The sequence below is a fragment of the Dromaius novaehollandiae genome, chromosome 6 (genome assembly GCF_036370855.1).
Source record: "Dromaius novaehollandiae isolate bDroNov1 chromosome 6, bDroNov1.hap1, whole genome shotgun sequence".
NCBI classification, from domain to species: domain Eukaryota; kingdom Metazoa; phylum Chordata; class Aves; order Casuariiformes; family Dromaiidae; genus Dromaius; species Dromaius novaehollandiae.
In genome coordinates, this window is record NC_088103.1 from 28,966,120 (window position 1) to 28,983,372 (window position 17,253).

Sequence of the window (17,253 nt, forward strand, 5' to 3'; positions counted from 1 at the left end):
TTTCCTATATATGTATTGCTACTTAATTCTTCAGCTCAAAAAACTAATTCTATAACTGACTTCACTATTATGTGTGGCTAACCCTATAAAACAGGCAGAGTGCTTCATTGTGTATATTATAGACGACAGATGTGTATACACATGTAGATGGTTGAGATTAGTTTTCTGCTGTAAAATCAGGTTATTTCTGGAATATGAGATTTGATTAAATTATTTGTGGATTTTTGATACATTTTGGCATCATTTTTAAAAAAAGTCTATATTGTACTGAACTTGTTTGCTTCCATACAAGCAAATGTAGTACAGAGCTTTTTTTTTTTTTCTCCCTCCCCCTGCTCCTAGCTGATCCAGTAATCCAACAGAGAAATAGAATGGAAACAATGAGACTTTGCACGCTACTGCTGTTTTAAATAATACCTTAAGAAGGCTGCTGGGCTGGAGTCTTTGAAATATCTACTTGCATATGAAAATGCTTGTAGTTTCACATATGGTTCAGATGGGAATTAGTGCTCTGACTGTGTGAACTTTCAGAGGGCTGGGCTGATGGTATAAAGACCAGTGTCTTTGAGACATCTGGTGCCTGTTCTTCATGCTGTTCTTGTATTAAATTCCAAGTTCCTGGAACTGCTCAATCTCTGTGGGTAATAGATGACCAATTCTGCCTTGGAAAAGGTTTAGTATTTGGCTGAACTGTGAAAACTGCTTATAATTAGGGAACTGATGGTGTGATTCTTCTATGGCTTGTGTAAGAGGCATTGATAACCATAATATCTGATAACATTTCCTTTTTTTCCCAAGGAAAATGTAACCTCTCTTTGTGTTTGAGGCACAAATAATCAAAGCTGTCCTCTAGTGCAGCAAGGCTCTGCTGTACAATTATGAGACCAAGCCATGGTCAGACTGATGCACAAGACTTAGGTCATTGTTTCTGTGTGATGGTGAGTTCAATGGGGGTTTGGTTCCCTTTGCTTTTGGTATACTTCACAGGTTTTTGATTTCAGCTCTAATGCTGCTGGTAAGGTGAAGTTGGAAATAAGAACCTTTTCTTTATCTTATTGTATCCATGCTTCTAAGGACTCAAATGCATAAACTAGAATCTGCTGTGATTTAATACTTAGGGAGCCACGGTATGTATTCTGTGATGTATGTGATAAAAATTGGGCAGTTACCAAAATGAGAAGGGAGGGATTGGGATCAGTCTGTCAGCACTCACTATGTCCATTTTCACTATTGCTGTATTGTGTGATGTGCTACCAGTGTGTGTGGACATACTGCTGTAATACTATAAACTTAATTAAAAAAATCCTTTTAGTGAAAAAGGAACCTTTGCAACCCGGATCCTGCATATTGCAACTATCATTTACCATGAAGATTTGTACTTTTGAGGCAATAGATGGTCTTTGGTTTTGACCAAATGCTGATATCTTTGTTTGCCCATTGAACGACACAGGTAAAGTGTCATTGACTAGATGAAGTCAGAAAGGACACTCGGGTCTGATGCATTTTTGTAGGAGTTAACCTTTCAGTATCTGACTGTTACGGCAACTTCCTTTACCCAGTTGTTCTGGTCCGACCCAGGTGAGCAGCGCTGCCGGCGCCGTGCCGGCGGGTTGGTCCACGCGGTGCTCGATAGCGGCACCCTGACACCTGAATGCGGCGCCTGCCGAGTCCGCGGCCGCCACGCGTGTGCCGCTGTCGACCGCAGGCTGTGCAGCTCTGGCGATGCCCTGGAAGGCGGCAGCTGCCGTATGAGGATGATGAATACGGGATTGCCGACGCGCCTGACTGAGAAAGGGCCCCGAGGGACTTTCTGACCACCTTCCCGGAAGCCAGTGCAACCCTCTCCACAGTGAGCAGTGGGAGTTTTCCTCCCAGTTATTGTTCCAAACTGGTAACTGTGAGTGAATGCTTTATAGCCCACATGGTAAGTAAGAGCGCAGAGGGGAAGAACTGGAAAGGCACAACTTGGCAAAGCAGGAGGCTGAGGAGCCGTTAACACGGGGCTTCAGATGCCCAGAATCGGACGCTTTGCCTTTGTTACCATAAATAGCGAGGTTGTGTGTCTGAACAGTTTGCAACCCCCACAGCTTATTCATTGTGCAGAACAACACGTGGAGCAATTCACGAGACATTAAATGGTTTATTTTTCTAGGAAATCTAATAAAATGTGCAAAAATGTTATTGCACAAAAGTTCAGTCGTCTCCAAGGAGCAGCTCGCCTGTTGTGACGCAGGGGGGAGCAGTGGCTAGAAACTGGCACACCACGCTTGCTACGTGCGGGTACATGCATGTTTTTGTTAGAGCTTCTGGCAGAAAAATCTGCTGGCTAGCGTGCCCCAAAGCAGGAGTTACCTATTGGTGCCCCCTTTCAGCATGGAGGAACCTCCCCCAGAGGGTGTCTCCAGCCCCTGGGGGTTGTTGGTCTTGTCCTTAAATGCACTTGATGAAGAGGTGACCCAGGGGGGTGGGTGTCTTTTTCTTTATTTTTTTCCCCCTGTCCCAGCTGTCATGTGGCAGGTAGGAGTGAAGCTTCCGCACACACTGGTGTGGGTCCAGCTGTGTCTGTGGGTTTCCAGGCCGCTAAGCGCAGGGAGGCCTCCGGGTGCTGAGGGGTGGGTTGCGGGAGGCAGGCTGGCCCAATGTCGAACAGAGGGACCAAATAAGGCTGAGCGTTCGGTCTGCCCGCATCAAAGGCGATCTTGAGGCTCCTCGAAGCTGTCCGTGGTGCATCTGAGCAGGCTGTTTATTTTGTTCTAGTTGCTTGTAAAAGGACTGTCTTAGAACAGTAGAATGTAGGAACGGCTTAAAACAAATGTTCTGCTTTGGGCGAGGTGTGCTTGGAGCAACGGCATAAAACGACTTGAGAATTGGGGGATCTGTAGGCAACTTTGTGGGGTTTTTGTTACAATTTTTGGCTAACCCGTTAATTTGGCAATTCCCTTGGCTTTCACTGCAAGCAGCCTGAGAGGGGAGTAACAACAATTTTTCCATGAAATTTGACAGTCTGAAATACCAAGCTGTTAGTTGAAACACAAGAGATTTGTGTGAAAGATACCATTCTTATGACATTTTACGAGAAAGCTGTCAATACTTTTTTCAATTAATTTTTTCTGCCAGTTAAGAATTGAAATTAAAATAGGGGAGGGAGGGGGGAAAAGGGAAGTTCTGCCTGCAAGTTGATTATATTCATAAGGCAGGACAGCTTTTCGTGGGTCTGGCTTCTGTTGGTGTGAGCCCTGCCAATACAAAACCAGGTGTTTCTATTCAGACTCTGAGCTTCATTAATGCATTTCCATCAGGACTGCTGTGGACAGATTTTTTTTTTAGCAGCTCACTAAAGCAATGAGTATCTGATCTGTTAAATGGTGCGAAAGGAGAGATATACAGCCAAGAGCTGTAGTCTGTTTCCTGAAATATCTGTCTCCCTGTGTGAGGGACAGAGGTGAATCTGGCAGAAGGTTTGCCCACAGGTTGCTTCTCTCTACGGGTGCTTGCAGAAAAGGCTATGTGCTTTGGCTAGATCTGCCCTGCCTCTGTCATTGGCCATGGTAAAGGCTGTTTGGTAAAGCTTGTATTTATCCATAATATCAGTTTTGACGAGATTCAAGCATATGAAAATCCTGAAGTACAGAGGAGTTTACCGAACTTTGGCTACCACCAACTCCAGACAGCGCAGGTGAAGAGCATGCATGCAGGTTCGGGTTTGCATTAGGTGTGACTTGCTAGATTGGCTAGGGCAGTGTGGCTGTGCCCTGGGACCTGAATAAGACAACACGTGCCAGATTCCTAGCTCCTTGTTTTTATGCTTTTGTACTGAAAAGGCCCAGTACAGTCTTGCTTAAGCACTGACTGCAGGTCCTCGGTACTGAGCTGTGGGGGTGAGCCTCCTGCAGACCTCCTCAATGGCTGAACTGGAGATCAGCAGGATCCTGAGACATGATGAGGGTAACAAGGATCTCGAGAGACATAACAAAAGGTAATAGGGTGTGAGTGGGCTGATGGCATTGTGGGCATTGACATGCAGAGCCTGTGACTTTTATTGTATGGGGCATCCCTCCATGGATTGAGGGAGGAGGGTAGTAGAAATGATCTCAGATGTTGTCTGGGGAGAACAAAGTTGAAAGGAAAATGTTTTGTGTGTGTTGCTGGGTTTTTGTTTGTTTTTTTTAACTTGAGTACTGCTTAACTTGGCACCCTAGGAGAGTACTAAACATCACTGGACAGCCTTAATTTTTGTTTAATAATGCTGTCTTGTTAAACTTTTCCCTGAAAAGTGCTTTTAAATGGGGGGGAGGGGGAAATCTTATATGCTTATAAGAAACTATATCCAGTAAATTGCTGCCATGTATGAGGTGAGGTTAAAATGCAGCTGTGACACCACAGCATGCCATGCGATTCCTAAATAGCTGACCCCATTCGTGTGTACTCCCACTGGGATGGGGATAACAGCCATGCGTAAAGCTTGCGAGGAGAGTGCGTTCAAGTGAAGTTGCTGGGACTGTCTCTCTTCTGTATCCTGTCAGTAGTATTACATGATGGCTGTAACTGAAGCTGTCTTGGCTATGCCTGGCTGGTCCTGAGCACTGCCTGCTAGTCCTCGAGGGCTGGAGGTGTCTATGTGCAGGCACAAAGCATTTAAGGTGTATCTGTAACTGAAGCAGGATATTTGGTCTGTATAGACATAACTTGTGTCTCTGAAATGCCAACAGATGCCCTAAGCTGAGTACTGAGACTTCTTTGAGAAGTAACTGTGGGGCTTGGTGTTTGCTAGAATTATTTAAGGTGGTTGTGGTCTGGCTTTGGGCTGGGGGATGGAGCTGAGTAGCTGCACAAATGAACGTTAGCAAAGGCACTAAGCATCTGTCCTTTAATGTTGCTGCATTTGTAGTGGTTTTCATGGGTCATCAGTTGATGCAGTGCGCTGAGCGTGTGCTGCCAGCTGCAGTGGGATGGGAGAGCTGTCGGGGCAGCCTGATAGAAGACTCTTCATCCTATTTCATATTGGTTTGTTTCTCTGTTTCATTTTCCAGGACCTTAAGTACTCTGGACAGCTGTTAACATTCAGTTAGTCTGTGCTTTTAATAGTGGAAAAATACTTAAGCCTCTCTGAGAAGAGAGCCTACAAATCCTACCTCTTTGGCAAGGGAATCTGCCAAGGGCAGCAGAGGCCAGCAGGAATTTGCTTAGCTTACTGCATGTCTGAGGACAGGACACAGCCTGATTGAGCCTCAGTTTCCCACTGGTGGGAGAAAGAGTAACCTGTATATTTCATAAAATGGTTAAATTCATAGCTGAAAAGTGTTGGGTATATACCTGCAAAGTGCTAGTTAAAGGGAAAGAATTTTTCAAACTTTTAGCTAGTCATCTGACAGTCTTTGAAAAAAATGCTTTATAGTGTAATATTAAAAACAAGAGAACTTAGCTATTTTTATTGGCAGCTTGTTTTATATCCTCCTTAACTTGAATCACTTAACTTTCAGCAATAAATGTATTTTATATTTGCACAGTTTTAACTGGAACATTCTTATATGAAAAGATACTGCTGTATTTCCATGCTATATATTACTTCCCCCTGCATCTGTTGCACAGATGTGTCACACAGCTTGGGTCTGTTGCGCATCTTCTTTCAGACTTTCGGGGGAGTAAACCAAAATAAAATCCTCAAACAAAAAAGTGCCCTTGTATTTTGGGCGGGGCGGGGGGACCAAGCAGGGCAGGACTGTGATAAGTAAGGAAGGAATCTGAGGTCTGTTCACACCATATAGTGGAGAGGATGAAGTAATAGTGTTGTGTTCTTTGTTTCTTGCAGTTCCTGTGAAACCACAATCTCATCTGGTCCTTCACAGCTGCAGGCTGCACTGTAGCCAGTTTATAGCACAAAATGAGTTTCATCTTCTGTGTATGGTAGGCCTGACTCTTCTCAACAGCTTAGCTGAAGTTCTGCATGTGTAGAAGGCACTTGGCACGCCTGCACAGCATGGTCCTGCTTGACAGTGCTTGGGCTAACAGAAGAAGGCAGCTCAGAAACCAGAAGCAGTATATATGCATTAGCAGAGATGTCCCTTATGCTTATATAACCAGTTCCTCAGCTTCCTGGCCTTCAGGCACATATGAGTCTATTCCACAGAGCAGTTTGGGGTTGGAAGGCACCTCTGGAGATTGTCTGCTCCAACCCGCCTGTTCAAAGCAGGGTAAGCTACAGCAGGTTGCTCAGTGGGGCTTTGAGTATGTCCAGGGGTTGAGTCTCCACAACCCGTTCTAGTGCTCAGTCACCCTAACAGTTAACAAAAAACAAAAAAAAAAACCCAAAACACCAAACAACCCCCCCACACACACACCCCAAATCCTTGTTACATTTAAATGGAATTTCCTGTGTTTCAATTTGTGCCCATTGCCTCCTGTCCTGTCACTGGACACCACTGAGAAGAGTATAGCTTGATCTTCTTTCCAGTCTCCCATCAGATATTTATACACATTGATAGCATTCTCCGTCCTCTCTGCGCCTTCTCTTGTCCAGGCTGAACAGTCCCAGCTCGCTCAGCCTCTCCTGCTATGGCATATTCCTATCCCCTAACCATCTGTGGCCATCTGCTGAACTTTCTCCCCTGTGTCTGTGTCCTTCTTCTGGAGAGCCCAGCACTTCAGATGTGTCTCACCAGTGCTGAGCAGAGGGGAAGGATCACCTCCCTCAGCCTGCTGGCAGTGCTGCTCTTAACGCAGCGCAGGATGCTCTTGGCCACCTCTGCCCTAAGATCACGTTGCTGGCTCTTGTTCATCTTGCTTACCAGGTCTCCTGCTTTGTCCTACATCCTGCGTCATCACCCCCACTTGTCCTACTTCACTGATACCTTAACCATCTGATAGGAATATTCCTGTTCCATCCAGGGATGGGAAGAGAAAAAGGAAAGTAGACCTTCTTACCAACAAGCCCTGCTTCTGATGTAACCTTGCTCCTGCCAAGGGATCCAGAACTGAAATGCCAAAGATATTAATCTTCAAGGCTATGAAGCAAACTGTAGCTGAATGTACTCAAGAACTTGGATCTGCTCTTTCCAATAGCTAAAACAGTTAAGGAAGAGTGAACCAAGTGGCTTAAGACCTGTTCTTCCAGTCTTTGTATCCCAGTGCTCAAATAGAAATGAATATAGATGTTACGGAGAGGCTTATTCTAGCATAGTCCTTTCCCAGAGTGACTACAATAACAATACACTTGCTTCTTGGTGAGAAGAGCTCTTTGCAAATTTTCTGCTTCAGCTCCTTGGTTTATGGGCAAATGAGATGCATGAATGGCTTTTCAATGTTCAGTTTTTGAAATGATTCATGTTTTAAATCAATGTTTCAAAAGAGAGGCTAATAACTGCTAATACTGCTTCTGTTCAGTTAATGCCTCTTGCAAGATGAATTCACTTTACTGGAATTTCTTTTTGTTTAAGTTCTTACTACAAGTTATCTTGAGGAAAAGAAAAAGGGGCGGGGAGGTATTTCGAACCATGTCACTGGGTATCAGCAAGGTGCCATTTCAGTCAATGACAATGAAAAGATTAGGAGTTTTTGTGGTAGCACCTTTTTTTTTTCTTCATCAGGGGCAGAAGTAAATGTTGAAATGCAAGAAGCTGCTTCTAGATGATAATTGCATAGTGCTTTCTGACTCCATGAAGGCATAAAACAGGGAAGTAGGTGTTCAGTGAACTATTCTTACAAACATTACTACTGATTAAATTTTCTCATAAATTGTGGATGCTCTCTGATGCTTCAAGGAACAGGAGGGCGGTACCAGTTCTGAAATAATTGACAGTGGCACATCTCTTTCCAAAAGAGATTTCAACTAACCTCTTGGGTATGGTGTAATACTAATGGGAATAGGTTAGAGGAGCATGAGAGAGCTTTGTTCAGGCCTGTCCCAGTGGGGCTAACTAATATGTATATATGGTCTTACTCCTGAGTTCTAGGTGTTCACATAGGTTTTTCCAGTTGCTGGAAAAACCTATAGTAATGGTACATCATTTGTACCCTAGGACTTGGGTTTCAGTACATTTGTAACATGAAGTCATGGTGACATGACAGATGGGGAATGACAATCTGACAGTTATGGATGGTGGGTTTTTGCACCTTGATCTTGCTGAGTTTTGTGATGATGCTGCAGATTGCTGCCTCTTGTGCTCTGCCTGACCTGTGTAAGGCAAGTCAGAATAAACAGTCTTCTGTTGTGTTATCACCTTCATGCAGCTGAGCTTTTTCTGTTGGCATGGGATTACTCTTTCATCTTGGAGCTGTATTCTTGCTTCCTACCACTGTTTTCAATGATATAAATTAACAATAAATGGCAAAAACTTGACTTTCTTTTGAATGCATTTGTTCATTCAGAATCACAATGAAGAAGGTATTTTACAGGTAGTTAAGGAGGGGTGACTTCTGTAACAATTACTGGCATGAAGCATGTAATGCAAGATTGAAGTCCTTCCGTATTATTTTCTCTCTTTTTAATGGGAGCTGGATAAAAGCAATAAGGAGACAAAATGTATCTGAAAAATATATAAATGAGAAGCAAGAGGCATGAATAAAGGATCTACTGAGCTGCTTGGGAATCTCTTTAGAAAATGTCATTTTGAAAAACTTAATGTGGAAACATATGTTTCGTTGCAACTTTGATCTAGAAGAGCTCCCTGTTGCAGAAATGCAGGAATGTGTGCCCAGTGCTTGAGAGCCAAATGGGTGTGAGAGAGCAGATGGATGCTTCCACCACCTGGCTTGTGCTTCCCTGCATATAGGCAGCTGGTCATGCAACTCAGGAAAGTTGCTGGGTTTTTTCCCCCTTCTGGTCCCCCTACCCCAACATCTCTCTTTCCAAAAAGTCTCCTTTTCAATCTGATATGCTATTTAAAATAAAAAAAATAATTTTAAAAAGCTACTAATTTCTCCCCTAACAGAACTCTCATCTTTCTGGCTAGCTGTAGTTTGACTTTGAAACCTCTTATGAGATATAAAACATAATGAAAGATCTCTTAAGTAAAACTGATAGATCAGGTGAGGAATAGCTTTCCAATCTCTTACTATTTAAAAAAAATATATAGAAAGCCATTGGTCAACACATAGCAAACCATGGAATGCCACTGATAGAAAATGTTTATGAGCCAATTTCAAAACCATAATTTGCATTTGGTAACAGCAAGCAAGATCCCCCCAGGTGGCTCTAGTCATTTCATAATGGAAAAATAAAGCTGGTTTGTAGTGATTGGGTGAATACTTTAATAGTCTCTAATTTCAATGTTATGAATAATTAAGGTTTAGAAGTACAGCTGAACAATAAAACTGCTTATCCTGGATTTAGGGTAGGTATAGTGATTATCCAAGTATATTTAAGAGACAAGTTTCTCTTTATTTTTAATATAAAAATAGAACTAGCTGCTTCTATTTTGCGCATAATTAGGTAGATCTTTTTATAAACCTCTGCAGTCAAATCCTTTCTCTCGCCTTGCTCCAAAAGCACACCCACTGTCTTGTTTGTATAAATGTTCACCAGGATCACAGCATATTGCTGAAAATGTCTGAAAACAAAATGGGCAATATTAACAGGTGCCAGGTACAAATATACTAATTTTTGTTTTGTGGGTCTATGAAGAGACAGCTGTATTAACAGAACCTCACTATTTCACCAAACTTACTGAAGAGTTATGTCCTCAGTGTGTTACATGATCCAGTTAGCTGAGTTGCTCTTATTTCTTGAAAAAATGATAGAAAGTCTGATTAATTCCCTTATTTTTCTTTTGAGTTTTACAAATAATTTGACATTTTTTAAAGATTAATGTCTAAGAGATGTCACTTTGGTCTTTGTTCCAATCTGATATCAATTCATTTAATTTTGCAGTAAGAGTGAATTAGGGAATTTCAGTTAATGCAGTAATCTGTCTTCATGGATAGAAACTTGCCTGTGAGTACTCTTTTTTTAAGCTGAAAGAATTTAAAAGTAGCAAATATTACTGCTGAAAGAAAGCACTCAATCGTAGGACTCTTGTGGCCTGTGACAGCAGTACCACGCTAAACAAGTTCTAAGAGGTAGCTGAGTTGGCCATTAACTCTGAAATACTTTGGTGCAGATGCCACTGCATTTTGAAACTGATAGGTTTCACCAATGTCGTGCTCCCTTGGATGCTCTTAAAAGATCTTCATGATACCACAATCTTATTTCTTGTTTCTTTGTTTTCAAAGAAATTGAAGATGCTGAGATGAATAAAACTAATTCATGAACTGGCTTTCGTTTTCTAAGACATACATCAGTCAAACATTGTTCACTGTATTGAAATAATTTTGGTTGCTATTTTGGTCTAGGCATTAACTTCAGGTGCTTCAAAGTATTTTTGTCATAATTCATGAAACTGTTTCAGTTAAAAAATCAAAATGACCATCTCTAATATATCAAATTGGATATTTTCCCCTTATGTAATACTTCTATTCCTGAGTTTACACTATGGCTTCCATTAGAAACTTGAACAACTTCTGAAAAACTCCAGTTAGGTTTTCTGTCACTTTAATGGAGGAAAAATCTGAATAGGAAAAGAAGCAGATGTTGCCTAGGTAACTGCAGTATTCACAGCTCTGACTCTAAATGATGCTTAAACTTGCTGTTGCTACATATTTATACTTCTGGGGTTTTTTTAATTGGCATTTGTCTTTTTGGCTTTTGTTAGCCTGTGCTCTCTGCCAATGTCCAGGTTACTACATAACATCAGCTAGCAAGTAAGATCCAGAACAAGACTGGAGTTCTCTAGAAACAACCAGAATCAAAATATGTGTTGTCTTTAAAGTCTTGGCATGTCTTGTTTTTATTAGGTGTGTTGTAAGCACTGTATTGGTTTTGAAAGTCTCTGTATGCATGTCTTCAAGTTACAGCAGCCTATGACTGTGTGCAGGGGATATTGGTAGACTTTAAAAAAATCTGTGGCGTTACAAGGTGTATGTGAAGCCTAATTGGTTGCAAATGTTTCACAGAAGAATCAGAAGAGAATGTAATTCACTGCATGTACGTATATGCATCTAACTCTGCATGTCAGGCATGCCCATATGAATGATGGGCTAGGGAAGGTGTCTTAAATTGTGTTGGTGGGCTGGAAGAAGAGGCAGTCATCACTTTAACTTTCTGGTTATCACATACTCATGTATGAATTTGCTACATATGTGGTTTTGCAGGAGATTGTTAATCAGAAAATTAAGCAGGTGCCTCAGTCTTTATTCCTATTAAACATAAAATGGATTTGACTGAAGCTTAGGAAATGGAGATTATATTGATTACATTTCTTCTTGGGATTAGGTTCTTAGATCCATCTCAGTAATCCCTTTCTTGACTCTTTCTGTCTGCAAATCATGCGTAAGAGCAAGATTCTTCCATCTCGAGCATTAGCATCCTTTGCAATATAGGTATAGAAAAAGCTGTAAAGTTTTAGCTGTGTGTTGTACAGGGAGCTAGAAGAAAGATGACTGGTAATAGCCAAACAGCAAAGACCTGAAACAGAGCAAGATGGACATCCTCCAAATGAGGAGAAACACTTAATACGCAGAGTCACAGGGGCTGAGGGGGTTCTCTCATTTTTTCCTTATTTGTCTCTTGCTGGTATTTCCTGGTCTTCTACCACATCAAGAAAGATGACATGCATGTATTAGCCTCCTGAAGAACTTGCATAACTATGAGACAAAAGAAGTCAGTGCTACTAAAGATGTCTTGGTATTCCAGTCTGGTGTGTTTGTGCCTGGATGCAACAGGCTTCTGGATCGAGGAAGAGGAGGGGGAAATGCTCTGCCTATGTTGCTGCTAAGGTTTATCCATTTAAGCTACTTTGATAGAGTTTCTCTTGGAAGCGAGCGAGTGCTTTACAGGTTTTTTTCCCTAAATAAATGTGTTTGGGGGGGAGTCTTGCCAAGGTGAGCTGTGCGCCCACATCAGGTTACCGCTCAACATGCATTGACGAAGAATGGGTCCTTCCTGCGTGCCAAGTACGGTGGAAGCTTTTTAGGGGCTGGTGTGGCACAACCCTCATTTGTCACTGTAGTGACAGTAACTGAAAAAACCATCAAAAAATACTGAGAGCTGAGCATGAGAATTAACTTAAATTTCTCCAAACAAAAGTTCAGTTTGAAATAAGAAAAGTCAGATGTGTTTGTGCTGTGCCTTATAGGACAGAAACTACTTAAATGGTAAGTAAGAGCAGGACAGCCTGCTAATATAGAACCAGTGAAGTACTCAAGTTCTATTATTACATAAATAACAGTTTATATAAATCAGCAAAAGCTGTTATATTTGTGCATGAAATATCAGTAATGCATGTTTTCATAATGCATGTTCCCTGGATACTGCTGTTTCAAATGCACTAATTTTTCCAAAGTGATTTCTTTGATTATATTCTGTACATAAATCACATGTTTAGAACCACTTAGCTTTGCTTCGCCCCTCTCTAAAGAACTTCTCATCACCTGTATTAAGTCCACATATGTCATAGTTAATACTAAGGAAAACATGGGGATACATGACTGCAGCAGATGATAGACGCACGAAATACTATGGGATTTCCGTAGCTGCAGAATGGCGGGGGGTGCAGCAACGTGATTCTTTTCCCCCTTCAGTGGCACTGTGCCTTTCTGCAGTGAGACTGGGGCTGCCGTCACTTGAGATGGGATTGCTCTCTAATATCCTTGAAAATTTTTTCTTCAAATATGTCATTCTTGTAAAATTAAACTGAGAAATGATGACCAGAGAGAGTTTGTGTTATTTATGTGTGTTCCTGGTCTGCCGATCAGGTAAAAACTGAAGTTTTCTGTTGTGCTCTGTTCATCTGTAGCAACTTTATGGTGCCTGATGAATTCTCTGTAAGTAACATACTCAACTGTACTTTAATGTAATAATATAAATAATGCAAGGTAAACTTTACTAAATTGTACACCAATATAATACCTCAAGTTAACTGATTTGAAAAATTATATTTTGAAGTGCTTCATAAAAACTACTAGAGTCAAAACCAATTCTCAGTAAAACTGGGAGGATGACTAGAGTAGCTATCAGTTTTACACAAGAATAGTTTCTGAAATGACTTTTCTAATGTTAAACTTAATCCTTACTGAATTAAAATTTGGTCTCATTTGGGAAACTTTTTTGTTTGTTTGTAAGCTAAGTGCAATTTCAGTTGTCTTATAATGAGTGAGGAAAACTGAAATATCCTTTGTCTTTCTTTCAGGCAATAAATGGCTCCATTTCTATATCTGCAGGGACTTCTGCTCGCTACTTCCTGTGTGTCAGGAGAAGGCAACGAGGCAATAAAAAGCAAAGAAGCTCAGCCATTGGGATTGCGCAGCTAGGGAGAACGATGACCTGTTGGCATCCTCAGTGTCCAGAGCTCCCTTTCTTGGCTGTCCCTTTCCCCAGTACCATGTCCTGGTCTTTGCTGGCATGCTTAAACTTGGGGCCCCTGTGTGTGTGAGGAAAAGCTTCTCTGCCTGCCTGTTGCAAGCAAGAGGCATATTCTTGCAAGCCTTTGGCTTCTGGAAATGCCATAGCAGAGGGACTATGCAGCGATATCCATCTTAGCTTCCTGGGGAGGGTGCTTTGTATAACATCACATGTTATTTTGGCTCGCGTGCCAATTAAATGACTTACTGCCGTAACTCTGGATTTTAGCCCTGTTGAGTAAGTGCATCTCCCTCAGCCAAGTAATGTCTATTTATAATGTGGTGGTTCAATTTTCTCCTGGCCCAGAATTCCTGTTCTGTCTTCTCTGATCTATACCTGGTCTTTGCTGTACTGCATGTTATTTACAATCCTGTGTTCAGTCAGTCTGGAACTAACCCTTAAAACCCATTGCTTCATTGCCCTGAGAAGGGATAGGAGTGTTAGTCACATTGAGGAGATGGTTGTTATTTATTGGTTTGTCTCTACTCTTGGCTGACATGAAGAAAAGCTGGTTGAATTTTACATAATGCTGTTTACTTTAAGAACGATAAGGGCCATGCATGAGAGGCAAAACCAAGGGGCAAAAGCAGGGTTCTAGGCCTCTGCAATGTTCCTCAAAGTTTCACAAACCCTTTTCTGTTATGGGTATTCTCCTTGCAGCAAGCAGGGTTTTGTTTTTTGTTATGGTTTTAATACCTTTTCCCAAGATGTGCTTAGGCCTCCCCTAGATCTCTCATGAGCCTTTTCCTATTCCTATGACGTAAATGATGAGTTATTACCGTCTTATGTAAATTTTACGCTGTTTTGCTGTGAAATTTAAATACACAATGAAATGATTTACGCTGTGGTAAAATGGAACCCTGGGGGCACCTCTTTTTTCATGTAATGACTTGTGCCTTTGTCATGCAAAAAGGTTATTGCGGTTCACTTTACTCTGCAGGACCTACAGCTCGAAAATGTAATGCTGCAAATATAGTTCTGACTCAGCTGGTAGCCTGTGGTTTTATGTGCTCCCCATAGTGTGGTGTGGGGGTTTCTTTTTGTTTGCTTTCTTCTTTTAACCAAAGATAGAAGAAACAGCCCATATTAGCCTAAGATAATGGCATGTCCTTTTCAAAAAGATTGGTAGGCTTGTATTTTTTGCTGAGCTTTGTTTTCAGTTTTTTTGTCTGAGAAAGAAACAACTCCCCCCCCCCCCCCAAATATCCTCCTCACACCTGCATTAGCTCAGAGCAATCCTGTTAGTCCACCACATTGCTCCTTTTGAATGTTCTCCTGTGCTGCTAATACACTTTCAAGAGACTAAGGTGATATGATACTGTTGACACCTGAATGTGATACTCAGCATGCAGGAATTTTGGTATTTTGCCACTTTGTCAATATTTTCCATTCCTAACCTTACCAGAAAATGTTACCACCTCTGCTTCACTCCTGTGTAGGAGATAATAGCACCAAGAGCCAACTTGCATAATGATTACCATCAAGTGTGAATACTTTTTAATTTTGTTCTTTTAGCTTATTCTGAAGTACTTTTTAAAGGGGCTCTATGACTCAATAAATAAGTCATAACAACACCACAACAGAAAAACTTCTATGTTTGGACATACCTATAAAAGATAGCATTAAAAATAAGTTGTTGTCTGGTACTTATTTTTAATAAGTTATAATGTATCAGTTGCAATGATCTCTTATGCATTTGTCATATTGCTGTTCCAAACTCCCTTCCTCTTCAGCTCCCTCCTACACATCTCATTATTTTAAATCCCAAACTCTTGCAGCGAGTGTTAACTCTTTGAGATGATTCTCTATTGCTTTTAGGGAAAATAGCAAAATAGCTAACTACAAGCAATGAAGACTGGGAAGGGACTGCAAAATGATTCAGTGGAAGAATACGGAGATGAGTAAAGTACTAGTGCCAAAACTTGCATAACTAAGTAATCACTCTGAGATAATAGGATGTTGTTATAGAAATTTTCTTATTGTAGACAAATCCAGAGCCAGCTGGCTCTCAGTCTGGTAGAACTGTAATATGAAGAGGTACCAGTTGGTGTTTTAATATTAAGAAAAATCATCCTGGTGTAGAGGTCAAACTCTTAGTTCTCTAACTCCCCTGCGGTACTAAGGGGGGTGATGTACTTCTGCACACTACTGGGGCAAAAAAATGCTTCTGTTGTGGGGAAAATGGATTAAACTTTTCTAAGCACATGACAGAGCTAGCCATCTTTTTGCTTTGCTCATTCTGAAGACAGTTTAAGAATGTATTTATCACTTCATGGGTGACAAAGCATAACATGAAAAGTAAAAGTAGTATTGTATATAGTCAGCAGTTTGCCTTAAAATAAAAGGTTTACTAATTTTTACCGTATTCATCTCTCTTCAGTACTGTAATACTAAATTCACTATTGGGGTGGGGAAGATGGGTAGGGGGAATCCTGAAAGGTGAAAATGGCCATGCAACTGCAGTTCTGTGGTCAGTACTGGGGTAGGGGAAGAAGAGTTATGCCTCATTATTTAAGAGTTAGAAGAGAAATGGCTATTCCCAAGTTATGGGCAGTTACTTAGAGAGAGAAAAAAATCCTGTATACCTATTGTCTAACTAAAATATATCTTATCAAGAGGCAATGAAACATTCTTCTTGAGAATGATTTTTCTCTGCTGCTTTTTCTTCTAGTTTTGGTTTACTATATTATTTAATAGCCCAATAACTGAATAATTCTCTGAAGAAGCTTAAAAATAAATAAAAAGTGTATCAACACCTATAACTTTGAGCCTTGCCCTAAACTCTTCCTGCTTTTGCTTTCTGTAGTCCATAAAATTGGGGCCCAAAGGCCCCTGAAGTTTTTCACCTTGAAGTAGCTGTCAACAGCGCCATGGCTACTGCTGTTGGCTGCATGTGATGAAGTTGGTGTGTTCCTTCCTTGGCATTCTTGTAACAGTCAGTTTTCTCCCAGGTTTTTACTAAAACATGGGGTGGTCTTTCAGAAATACAGGCTGATGCCATTCTTGTTCCAGGAGGCATAGAAAACTGGGCCTGTCCCTTATCAGTAGTGAACGGTGACTATAAGGGACAAGCATCTTCTGTAGGGCAGATGTCAGCAGGTTTGAGCCCTACCGAGTCAGTAAAGGCAGGTATGCGCTTCTGTTGGCGACAGCAGTAAAGGCATCTCTGCAGTCGTGTCTCATCCACAGCTGAACCCAAGGCTCTTGAAAAGCAGCAGATCTCACCACTGTATGGGAAAATCCGCCTGTGTACAAATACAAAGCTGTAATCTCTTGTCTCTTAAAATGGTTTTCAAACTATGATATTAACCTGCTGTTAATAGCTATTTTGACACAGGAAGCCTTTTTGACTGTTTTGCCTTTAACTCTGAATTCTTGAAACAATTGATGCTGAAATATAATGGCATATTTGCCACCTCAGATATCTTAAAGTGTCAGATTACTATTATTGTCTGGAAAGTGTCAGGATGTACCGTCTGATTAGTTAAACTTCATGGCTCAGAACATTTTAGTGAAGGGGAAGGCAAGTGCACTTAGAATTTTCATTGTCTCCTTATGACATCAGATGAGAGTTTAATGTCTAAGAGCTGAGAGATGCAAAAAGATCAAGTAATGTTTGTCGTTATCTTGACAAATATTCCTTGCCAAATGCTTCTCTGCTTCATATCTGAAGATGTGAAAACAAATACAGAATATTTGTGTTGCTGAAAATAACCGGTGAAAAATAATAGATTTGCACAGCTGAGCTGAACAAATGGTTTAGCCATTGCATCCCTTTCAACCATGGTGGGGGGGGGGGGGAGAAACAACCCTGCTTTCAA